The sequence below is a fragment of the Gekko japonicus genome, unplaced genomic scaffold (genome assembly GCF_001447785.1).
Source record: "Gekko japonicus isolate JY-2015 unplaced genomic scaffold, Gekko_japonicus_V1.1 scaffold1563, whole genome shotgun sequence".
NCBI lineage: Eukaryota > Metazoa > Chordata > Lepidosauria > Squamata > Gekkonidae > Gekko > Gekko japonicus.
In genome coordinates this window covers 18,820-30,799 of record NW_015175405.1, presented here as the reverse complement: position 1 = coordinate 30,799, position 11,980 = coordinate 18,820, and the positions used below count along the sequence as shown (strand labels likewise).

General features: G+C 49.8%; 1 pseudogene; it reads right to left on the bottom strand.

Annotated features, from left to right (window-relative positions):
* LOC107122593 overlaps positions 1 to 11,980 on the bottom strand; it is a 79,044-nt pseudogene that overhangs the window by 52,845 nt on the left and 14,219 nt on the right.

Here is an 11,980-nt window from a genome sequence, read left to right as displayed (position 1 = left end):
CAACAGTGGGAGGGCTTCTAATGTCCTGGCCCCACTGCTGGACCTCCTGATGGCACCTGGTATTTCTGGCCACTGTGTGACACAGAGTGTTGGACTGGATGGGCCTTTGGCCTGATCAAACATTGGCGTCTCTTATGTTCTTATGTTCCTCTTCTCCAGTGAGTCAGTTTGGTGTAGTGGTTAAGTGTGCGGACTCTAATCTGGGAGAACCGGGTTTGATTTCCCACTTTTCCACTCGCAGCTGCTGGATGACCTTGGGCAAGCTATAGTTCTGATAAGAGCTGCTCTTGAAAAAGAGCAGTTTCTGTCAGAGCTCTCTCAGGCCCACCTACCTCACAGGGTGTCTGTTGTGGGGAGGGGAAGGGGAAGGAGTTTGTAAGCGGCTCTGAGACTCCGAGTGAAGGGCGGGGTATAAATCCGATCTCTTCTTCTTCTAAACATTCCCAAGTCCCTCAGCCTTTCCTCACAGGGCTTGGTCTCCAGGCCCCCGATCACCCTCATCACTCTCCTCTGCTCCATTCTGTCCACATAAAACAGCCAGTACCATAATGCCCTTGTGTCGATCCCTGGTACCCTGACCTGGCTGGCTGGACCTTGTCAGATCTTGAAAGCGAAGCAGGGCCAGTCCTGCCTAGTAGTTGGATGGGAGGCCATCATGGAAGTCTAGGGCTGCTGTACAGAGAGAGCGATGGTAGACCACTTCTCAGTGTCTCTGGCTTTGAAAAACGATGGGGCTGCCCTCGGTTGGCTGTGACTTTCAACACTTTTCACCACCACCGCCAGACCCCTGGTGTGTCCACATTTGCAACAGTGTGCACAGTTCTGGGAAACAAAGTTTCGAGTCCAGCGGCCTCTTTAAGACCGACAAAGTTTTATTCTGGGCATAAGGTCTCGTGTGCCTGCATACTTCTCAAACACGAACGCTTATACCCAGAATAAAATTTTGTTGGACTTAAAGGTGGCCCTGGATTCAAATCTCGTTCCGCTGCTGCAGACCAACACGGTGACCCACCTGAATCAGTGCACAGTTCTGGTCACTCCATCTGAAACAAGAAGACTGTAGACCTGGAGATGGTACAGAACAGGGCAAGCCTCTCTCATCATGAGAGAACTCGTGGGCACGGAGTGAAATGGACTGGCGGGAGGTCCAGAAATAAATAATTTCAAATAACTCATCACTAACCAAGGTGATAGCCATAGTTCACATTTTACAAACAGAAGCTTTCACAGTCAATCCTGACATTTACAGTTTGTGTGCATGAAATACCACCCAGTTGCAGCCAGCCAACTTCGGGTGATCTCATGGGGTTCTCAAAGGAAGAGATGTTCAGAGTTGATTTGCCATTGCCTGTCTCTGCACTGTAACCCTGGACTTCCTCGGAGGTCTCCCACCCCACGTACTAACCGGAGTTGACCCTGCTCAGCTTCCAAGACTTGGTGAGATCAGGCTAACCTGAGCCGGGCATCTCCAGTAGTGCAACCTTAATTAGCAGGGCTATTCTTAAGGAGGTTGTTGAAATAAAGCCGCACAAACTGGGTGGCATCCAGTGGAGGGCACTGCTGCTCTTTGCCAGTCCGGTTTAATGGGAGGGGGCTTGAACACTGGGGTTGCATAGTACAGTGTGTAGGATTGGTTTCTGGGCTTGACAGTTCGCTCTTTCCGTACCCCAAGGCATCATACAGTTTTGCCGCTGCGTGGACTCTCCGATGCGATGTTAGATTAGTCCTCTGGTTAAAGCGCTTTCCAGACTCCAGGCATTTATATGGCTTCTCCCCCGTGTGGATTCTCTGGTGCCTGACCAGGTTGGAGGTGCTACAAAAGCTCTGGCCACAGTCTGAGCATTTGCACAGTTTCTCCCCCGTGTGGACTGTCTGATGTGAAATCAGCTGTGCATTCCACCAGAAGCTCTTTCCACACTCTGAACATTTATAGGTTTCTCCCTTGTGTGGGTTTCTTGGTGTCTAAGGACACTTGTTCTCTGGCTGAACCCCTTCCCACATTCTGAGCATTTATATGGTTTCTCCCCTGTGTGGGTTACTTGGTGTCTCACAAGGTTTGCCTTCTGACTGAAACCCTTCCCACACTCAGTGCATTTGTATGGCTTCTCGCCTGTGTGGCTTCTCCGATGGGAAGTGAGATTTTTGCTCTGGCTGAAGCTCTTTCCACACTCCAGACACGTAAATGGTTTCTCTCCTGTGTGGGTTCTCTGATGTGAAATAAGGTATGCTTTCTCACGAAAGGCCTCATCACACTCTGAGCATATGTAAGGTCTTTCCCCTGTGTGAATTCTCTGGTGTACGTTAAGTTTCGCTTTACTGCTGAAGCTTTTGGAACATACAGGACACTCATTCCTTCCCTTTCCATTCTTGGTTTCTTGATGGATCAGGGTAACCTGCGAGTCCCCTCCTGGAGACACACAAGATGTATTTTGCAGATTCTGTGTTTCTCCAGTTTGGTGTAGTGGTTAAGTGTGCGGACTCTAATCTAATCTGGGAGAACCGGGTTTGATTCCCCACTCCTCCACTTGCACCTGCTGATGTGACCTTGGGTCAGTCGCAAGCTCTGGCACAGCTGTCCTTGAAAGAGCAGTTTGTGTCAGAGTTCTCTCAGCCCCACCCACCTCACAGGGTGTCTGTTGTGGGGAGGGGAAGGGAAAGGAGTTTGTAAGCCGCTCTGAGACTCCAAGTGAAAGGTGGGATATAAATCCAATCTCCTCCTCCTCCTCCTCCTCCTCCTCCAGAGAACTTCCATGGCAGAGCCAGGATTCAAACCTGGGTCTCCTAGAACAGGATTCGAACCTGGACCTGCTAAATCATAATCTGACACTCTAACAACTACTCCTGACTGGCAGTCAGGAATGGATGAATTTCTGTGCCCCAGAAAAGGGTTCTTCTGAGCTCAGGGGAGGACTTGCTCACTAGATTTGGCTTTTTGGAGCCTGTGGATATGTTCTGGAACTGCTAAAATTTCCTCCTCTATGGCCGTCAGAGGCTGTACAGCGACTGGAATCCCTAGAGAAGTTTGTGGTTCTGCAACAAGGAGACCATCAGCAACCATCTACCTTGCTGAGATGTTCCCCAAGACAGATGATATCACACAGGAGGTTCCCCAGAGACTACAGGAAAGGGTCACAAGCAGGAAAAGTTTCAAGCAGCCTCCTCCTGCAAACTGGGGCATGGAAAACATGATAGGGGACTACAAAATTATGCATGGGGCAGAGAAGGTAGAGACAGAAGTACTTTTCTCCCATTCTCACAATACAAGAACTCATGGGCACACCATGGAATTAATGAGCAGTAGGCTTCGAACAGAGCAAAGAAAGTCCTTCTTCACTGAAAGAGTCATTAACCGGTGGAATTCACTGCTGCAGGAAGTGGTGGCAGCTACAAGCATAGACAGCTTCAAGAGGGGAATGGATAAACATAGGGAACACAGGTTCATCGGTGGCGCTTAGCCACAAGGTATGGACACAACACTCTGTCTGGGGCAGTGATGCTCTGTTATTCTTGGTGCTTGGAGGGCAATGGGGAGGGCTTCTGGAGTTCTGGCCCCGCTGGTGGACCTCCTGGTGGAACCTGGGTTTAGTCACCACATGACACAGAGTGTTGGACTGGATAAGAACATTGGAAAAGCCAATGTTGGACCAGGTCAATGGCCCATCCAGTCCAACACTCTGTCACACAGTGGCCAAAAATACCAGGTGCCATCAGGAGGTCCATCAGTGGGGCCAGGACCAATGTTCCCTCTAAGCTGTGGAGTCTTGTGAGCAAAAATTCTACTTTGTGTGCTGGTGGCATTAAAGCTGTGAGCCAGCCATTTGGCTGCTGCATAAATTAGTTTGCTCTGGAGCCATCCTTCCTGAGCTGAGTCAAAAATCTGTGAGCCGGAGGCTAAAAAACTGTGAGCTAGCTCACACTAACTCAGTTTAGAGGGAACACTGGCCAGGACACTAGAAGCCATTGGCTTCTCTTATATTCTTAAACACATCACTTAGGTTCCTTTCCAATTCCATATCCTTCCTTAAAGAATGTGAACGCCCACCTCACACACAAGTTCTTGGATGCTGTTGGGATGCAGGACTTATCTCAGTGGCCTTCATGGCCAATCCGTCCCTGCCCACCAGAGCTCCATGCCCCTGCCCAGTCCCCTGCGGCAGCCATTTCCCCATGCCCCCAGGGGTGGGGGGTAAATAGGCAACTGAATACTGCTATAACGTTTTAATGTTATAACAACCTTTCTGTCTATCAGGTGCTCTGGATTTTCAGCTTTCATTTATTGAAAAAAAGAGACGTCTTTAGTGCCTTTCACCTTATATCTCGGCATTGAAAGGGGCTAAGCACTCACTTTCCCACCTCAAGATATAGGGAACCTAATAGATTGCTATAACTCTATAATGATATGTCAACTGCAGATTTTTAACCTCCCTCCCCCCCCCCCAAAAAAAAAACCAGTGGTGGAGATGGGGGAATGGCCACTGGGGCAGACTGGGGAAGGGAAAGTATAGGGAAACCTGCCACATGGAAGGCCCATTGCTGCTGTGCTCTTTCAGCAGCTGTAGCAGCAACTGGGCAATCACGCAAGACTGCCCATGTGGAAAACACCCAAGTTTCTTTTCTTGACTAAGATCAGTAGGGACCAGCCCTCTGAGGAAGCCCCACAGTTCCAAGGCAACAAAAGATCTGGCTCCTTGGTACATACCTCCTGTTCTCTCTCTTTCCTTGCAACTCTGGTCAAACATCTTTTCTTCTTCTGGTCTGGGAGTCAAAAGTTCTCCTTTGGGAAAAACAAAAGGCGGCGAGTTCGTTCTGGCACTTCTGGCTGCTTAAAATATTCCAAATTTGTGTCCCTTCCATCCTCCTAATTCAAAAGCTAAAAGGCTGGAGGGTAAGAATATTAGTCTGCACACAGATGTAGCAGGTGGAAGACCTGAACATGAGCCTGGAAGCATAACTTGATCCTTGAAAGTGCTGCATCAAACTTGGGCTGAAGTGCCAGTCTAGAATGCAGCAGGGACCAAGAACCAGCCCAGTGGAAAGCATCCTCTTCATCAAGCACACCTCTCCTAAAAGGCAGACAGGAAGCAACCTCTCTGACAAACCCATCTAGTCCAAAGGGCATACAGGAAGCATCCTCTCTGACAGACCCATTTCGTCCAAAGGGCAGACAGGAAGCATCCTCTTCATCAAGCGCACCTCTCCTAAAAGGCAGACAGGAAGCAACCTCTCTGACAAACCCATCTAGTCCAAAGGGCATACAGGAAGCATCCTCTCTGACAGACCCATTTGGTCCAAAGGGCAGACAGGAAGCATCCTCTTTGACAAACCCATCTGGTCCAAAGGGCAGACAGGAAGGATCCTCTCTGACAAACACATCTCGTCCAAAGGACAGACAGGAAGGATCCTCTCTGACAAACCCATCTGGTCCAGAGGGCAGACAGGAAGCATCATCACCAACAAACTCACCTCTTCCACAAGGGGAGACAGGAGGGTCTGTGGCTCAGTGGAAGAGCTTCTGCTTTGCATGCAGAAGGTTTCAGGTTCAGACCCTGGTGCCTCAAGTTAAAAAGGATCAGGCAGTAGGTTATGTGAAAGACCTTTACCTGAGATCCTGAAGAGCCAGTCTGTGTAAACAATACTGACCTTGATGGTCCAAATGGTGTGGTTTAGTATAAGGCAGCTTCTCATGTTTTCATATGTGTTCAGTAAGCATCCTCTCCAACAAAGGGCAGACAGGAAGCATCCTCTCCAACATGCCGCCCCTCCAAACAGCAAACAGGAAGTATCCACTGAGCCTCCCCCCCCCAACTCTGAATCAGAAAAAAAAAGTTCTGCTGCCTGCAGTGAGAATGTAAACTTCATGCAGGCTAGAAGAAATGGGCTCAGGAGGGCAAGAGTTCAGGTATCATGCTGGGGCACACTGCCTGGCCACCTACTCCTGCTTCACAAAATCCCTGGAGTGTACGGATTGCTAACGACAGTCATGGAGATTCATCCAGTTCAGCATCATCTGTCAACCAAAGTGAAAGGGGCCCTTACCGAGAGAAGTCACATTCCCAAAATTCTCCAACATGACTTCCACGGCCAGGGCCCTCTGGCCCGGATCCAGCAGCTCCCACTCCTCCTTGGTGAAGTCCACGTCCACCTCCTCAAAGGACACCGGACCTTCCTCGGTCCGAGCTGGCTGCATAACAGCTGCTGCCACTCCAGAACAAAGAGGAGACGGCTCAGAAAGTGCTGGAGATGCCGTTCCGAAGCCTGGGGGAGAGAGGAGGACAATCCCGACTCACATACACAGGCAAAAGGGCTAGTCATCACAGCAATGAGTTTCAGACATCCCCGAAAGGAAGACAAGAGATGGAGCATTTATCTTGGGACCTTCACAGCAGTTTCAGGCACAAGGAAGAAGGGAGGAGGAGGAGGAGGAGGAGGAGATTGGATCTATACCCCCCTTCACTACACGAAGGAGTCTCAGAACAGCTTACAATGTCCTTCCCTTCTCCACAACAGACACCCTGTGAGGTAGGTGGGGGCTGAGAGAGCTCTTTCGAGAACTGCTCCTGAGAGAACACCTCCGAAAGAACTTGTCACTGACCGAAGGTCACACCAGCAGCTGCACGTGGAGGAGTGGGGAATCCAACCCGGTTCTCCCAGATTAGAGTCCACACTCCTAACTACGACACCAAACTGGCTCTCACCCAGGGAGGTGTCCTGTGTTGGGTCCTCCTGTTTGATGACCCTGGACTGTGGGTTCTGGCAGGTCTCGGAAAAACCTTTTTCTGATTCAGCAAACGTCTCCAAAAATGGTTGACACACCTGAAACACCACACAGGGGACAGAGAGGAATAAAGAGAATGATTCTAACCCCCCCCCCTTTACCCCACCACCCCCGCTGCCATCAGTAGAGCTAGCCTCTGGCTTGGGCTTCCCCCACTTTAATGAAATGAAGGAGCAGTGTGCTTAGTACAGATAAAAAGGAAGTACTTCTTCACCCAAAGAGTCATTAACATGTGAAATTCACCACCGCAAGAAGTGGCGGCAGCTACAAGCATGGACAGCTTCCGGAGGGGACTGGATAAAGAGACGGAGCAGAGGTCCATCGGGGGCTGTTGGCCACAAAGTATGGACAAAACACTCTGTCTGCGGCAAGTGATGCTCTCTGTATTCTGGGTGCTTCGGGGGGGGGGCAACAGTGGGGGGTGGCTTCTGGAGTTCTGGCCCTGCCGGTGGACCTCCTGATGGCTCCTGGGTTTTGGCCACTGGGTGACGCAGAGTGTTGGACTGGATGGGCCACTGGCCTCCGATTCAACGTGGCTTATTTATTTATTTTTATTTATATTTGAGGTTTTGTATTCTGCCTTCCCCAGAGCGGGCTCAGGGCAGATCGCAAAAGCTGAGCCCAAGACACGTTACAATAAAATCCCATTCAAAGCAGTTGAAACTAACAGTAAAAATCCATATTGGTAGCAAGAGTTTCACATCTGTTAGAGCCACAGGGGGTACGAGTGGGCCCTTTCGGCAGACTGGAGGCAGACGGAGAGGCCCACTGTGACGGACGCCAGACGCCTCAACCAAAGGCCTGGCGGGACAGCTCCATTGTGCAGGCCTCGCGGAATTATAGAAGGTCCTGCAGTGGGAGCTGATCTCCAGTGGGAGCCGATTCCACCAGGCCAGAGCCAGGGCTCCGGTCGAGGTTAAGCAGACCTCCCTCGGGCTGGGGGTCCCTATGTCCACATCCTGGACCACGGCCCAGAAGGGCCGGGGAAGCCCTCGAATGCCTTGTGCAGCATTTGACCCCTGGGAGAGGCTGCCTAGAGAGGGAGGGAAAGCTCATCTGCCCACGAATGGGGCAGAGATCCTTTAGGAAAAGACTGAGGGTCTCAGATGCTTTTGTCTTGCCAGGATGACTCCCGCTCACCTGCTCTTTCTTCTTCTCCGCCCGGCTGAGGAGGAAGCCTTCTGCCAGGGCCACCGCCTGGGAACTGGTCTCCGGCCCGCACTCCCTCACCCAGCTCTCCATCTCCGGGGGCAGGACGGCCAGGACTGAATGCTATTGCTTATTGAATGTAATGAATATTTATACCTGACCAGGATGAAATAATGATACACTATGCACTTTACTAACTATTTATGACGTACATAAATAGAACACATTAGTTTGTTAAAAGGTTTGTGCAGTGCATATTTATTTGTTGCTAGACCCTCCTGGAGGCTGGCAGCCATATCCCTTGACAATTTATATATTAATTGAGAAGCCTAACGCAGTTCCCCCCAAATACCATTCGGTCTTATGTTACCGGCCACCCTCCCCTTTTCCTATTTGCACCTACATGGAGAAACACAATTGCTTTTAGCAGGGTAGCTGCGTTAGCCAGACGTAGCCAAAATGACAACGTCTTGAGGCACCTGAAACACGCTTATCGCGGCGTCACTTTTTGTGAGCCAGAATCTTTGAGGGGCCCGTCGAAGTGGGCTGTGGCTCCCGAAACCTTCTGCGAGGAGAAAAAGTTTTGCCACCCTGTCCCCTTCCAGAGCCTGCCTGCCCAACAGAGGGGTTGCCAGCTCTGGGGTGGGAAACCTCTGTAGATTGGGGGGGGGGGCGAGTGTGGGGAGAACAGGGCTTGGGGAGGGGGGGACCTCAGCAGGCGCAATGCCATAAAGTCCGCCCTCCAAAGCAGCCATTCTCTCCTCCAGGGGAATTCATCTCTGTCGTCTGGAGAGAAGCAGTGATTCCAAGAGAGCTCCAGGCCCGACCTGGAGGTTGGCAGCCCTATTCTCTACCAGCTTCCGGGGATGGAAGACATTTCTCATGCAGGGCCTTGGAAGGAACACTGGAAGCTGCCTTAGACAGGGTCAGCCCCGTCCCTCTCTCTGCTTTGCTCTTTGTCTCTGCTCTGCTGAACAAAGTTGGAGTCCAGTGGCACTGTTAAGCCCAACAAAGTTTTATTCAAAACCTACGCTTTCGTGTGCACAGACACTTCTTCAGACAAAAATTAAGCGTGTTATTCCCGTTTGGTCCTTGAATCTGTTCAACATCTTCATTATGCTTTGTGCTAATTTGCTGCTGACCCTCTGCCTATATGCATGGACTGGTAACTTGCATTTCATTGTATCTGAAGAAGTGTGTGTGCACGCAAAAGCTTATTGTATCTTGAATAAAACATTTCAATGTATCTGAAGAAGAGTGCACGCACACAAACGCTTATACTTTGAATTAAACCTGGTTGGCATTAAAGGTGCCACTGAGTGTAAATCTATCATGTTTAAAGAAGGAGGGGAAAGGCATAGCACAGAGTATTTAAGCAGTAAAAAGAGCAAGAGTCCAGCAGCCCCTGAAAGTCTAACAAAATTTGTGAAGAAGCAAGCAGTGACTCAGGAAAGCTCCTACTCCGTCACAACTGTTGTTAATCTTTTAGGTGCTCCTGGACTCTTGCTCTTTTCTACTGCTACAGACAGACAAACACAGTTCCCCATCTTGATCTTTCTGAAGCAGTGAGCAGTGTCTCAGAAAAACCCATCCCCCTGCCACAAATCTTGTTTGCCTTTAAGGCACTCCTGGACTCTTGCTCTTTTCTACTGCTACAGACAGACTGACATGGCCACCTGTCTTGACATAATATTTAAGGCAACGAGTTACTTGGCAACATACTGACATTCGGGGTGTGTGTGTTGATTGTAATAGTTTTAAAGTGTTATTTTTATTATGTATGTTTTAAATTGTTAGCCACCCCGGTAGACCTTGAGAGCAGGAAGATGGGATTTAAATGTTGCAAATAATTTTTTTTGGTATTTACATTTTTTATTGAGTATATCAGTCAAAACACAGACATAAACTCATTATTCATCTTATCGATATCCTCATTTCCCATTTTTAACAATAAAAAAAGAAACAATCCATCTGAGGTTACTATTGCAACAACCAATTTTTTCCCCTCTTTTAGTCCCTCTTCTTTTCCTATGCCCCTATCTTACCCGTTTATAAATCCCATCCAACTTCCCCATAACTTATACATACACATAATACCACTCAAAAACTACAGTTCGTTCTAACTCGCATGGTACTATTACCCTGCTTCTGTACCTAAAATGAAAAGCTGAAAGGGTTGCCTCCCATTGTGGGAGCCATAGAGAGGCGCTCTACAGCGAGTGTCTCCCTATATACTGAGGTCTTGGGGGGGGGCACACTCTTTGCCTCCTTGCTACACCCAGTTATGACGCTAAAACCCTAAACTTCAAAATAAATAATAAAATAATAACAACGACACCTGACCCTGCCCTGATTTCTCCTCTCCCCATCCACCCTCAATAAATCAAATTCCATTTCTTTTCCTTTTAATTTATACCCGTCGGAAATCCTATTTCGATTTCCAGTTTGGGGTTCCGTTTCCCTGCTGGCACGCACCCTGGAGCTACGGACTCCAGCAAGGGAGGAAAAGATACCTCGGGGGACTCCACCAAGTGAGACAAGCTGCCTTCAAGCTCCGGTGGAGAGGGCTAGGGCTACCCAAAAGGGAGCAACTGGGAAGTCAACGCTAAATGCAGCGGGAGACAGTCATTCATTCAATGGGCCCCGCGCATATCAGACCCAGACGGATGCTTGCAACTCTGGGGTCACCCGTCCACTCCAAGCAGGGAGATCTCCCCCAAGACCCCACTCCAGCATGCAGGGCTGCTGCCGTGCCCCACACCGGCGCCCTCCAGCCCTCCCCTCCGCCCCCCTGTTCCCCCAAGACCGGCTTGCTGGCTACCCACCTGCATCCCCCCAGCTTAGGAGGCGGAGCAGGAAGTGCCTTTCCCAGTTCATGTCCCTCCTATCCTGGATGCCTCTCTAGGAGCGCGGGCCATTCCAGATGCTCCCTTTAACCCTTGAAGCGCCGCTCCCCACCCCACCCCTCATGCCCGGCTAGAGCCCGCTGTCTCCCGGCACGTCATCCGCAGGGAAGGGAGACTGGCTGCGGATGTCTTTCTTTCCAAGCCGTCGAGTCTCCCTCCGGAGAGCGCAGCAGCGCAGCAACTGTTTTGCATGCAGGAGGTCCCCATATGCCAGGCTGCAGGATCTCCCGAAATTAACTCAGAGTCCAATAGCGCCTTCAAGACTAACAAAATATGTGGCAGGGTAGGTGGTTTCATGTGAGTCACCGCTCACTTCTCCAGGCACCACCTTGTAATGCCCCACAAATTTCCAGCCCAACTTCCTGTGGGGTTGCAAACCCTTACGATGCTTAGTGGATACATATACATGATCCCCAGGTTTCAGGTCCCACTCAGGCCCCCCGTTTACCATCAACATATTTCTTGTAATCCTTCTTAGCCTTGTCCAAAGTTTTGTGTAATACCTCCCAGTTCTGAGTAGCATTAGACCACACAATTGAGCATCTTTCATCACTGGCTCAGACAGATCTACCAATGGAAGGGGACCACCTTCATAACCATGTACCACTTTAAAAGGGCTCATCCCAATGGATGAATGCCAGGAATTGTTATATGAATATGCAGCGAAAGGCAATAAAGCCACCCAATTGTCCTGCTGGTAATTTACATAACATCTTAACACCTGTTCCAATATTTGGTTGGTACGTTCCGTTTGTCCATTCGTTTATGGGTGATAACTGCTACTAACCCCCCTCTCCACCCCTAAAAGGGTTATCAGCTCCTTCCAGAACCTGGAAACAAATTGGACCCCCCGGTCGCTGACCACCTTCTTTGGAATTCCATGGGCCCGGATCACATGTTGTAGGAACAGGGCTGCCAATTGCTCAGCAGTGGGAATAGTTTTGCAAGGTACAAAATGAGCTTGTTTGGAAAATGTGTCTACAACAACCCAAATGACCATTTCCCCTTGACTCAGGGGTAAATCAGTGATGAAATCCACAGAAATCACAGTCCAGGGTCGTTCTGGAATTTCCAGGGGTTGCAGTTTACCAGGAACCTCCCCTCCCCCATGCTTACTCATAACGCAGGTTTGACAAGAAGACACATAGGT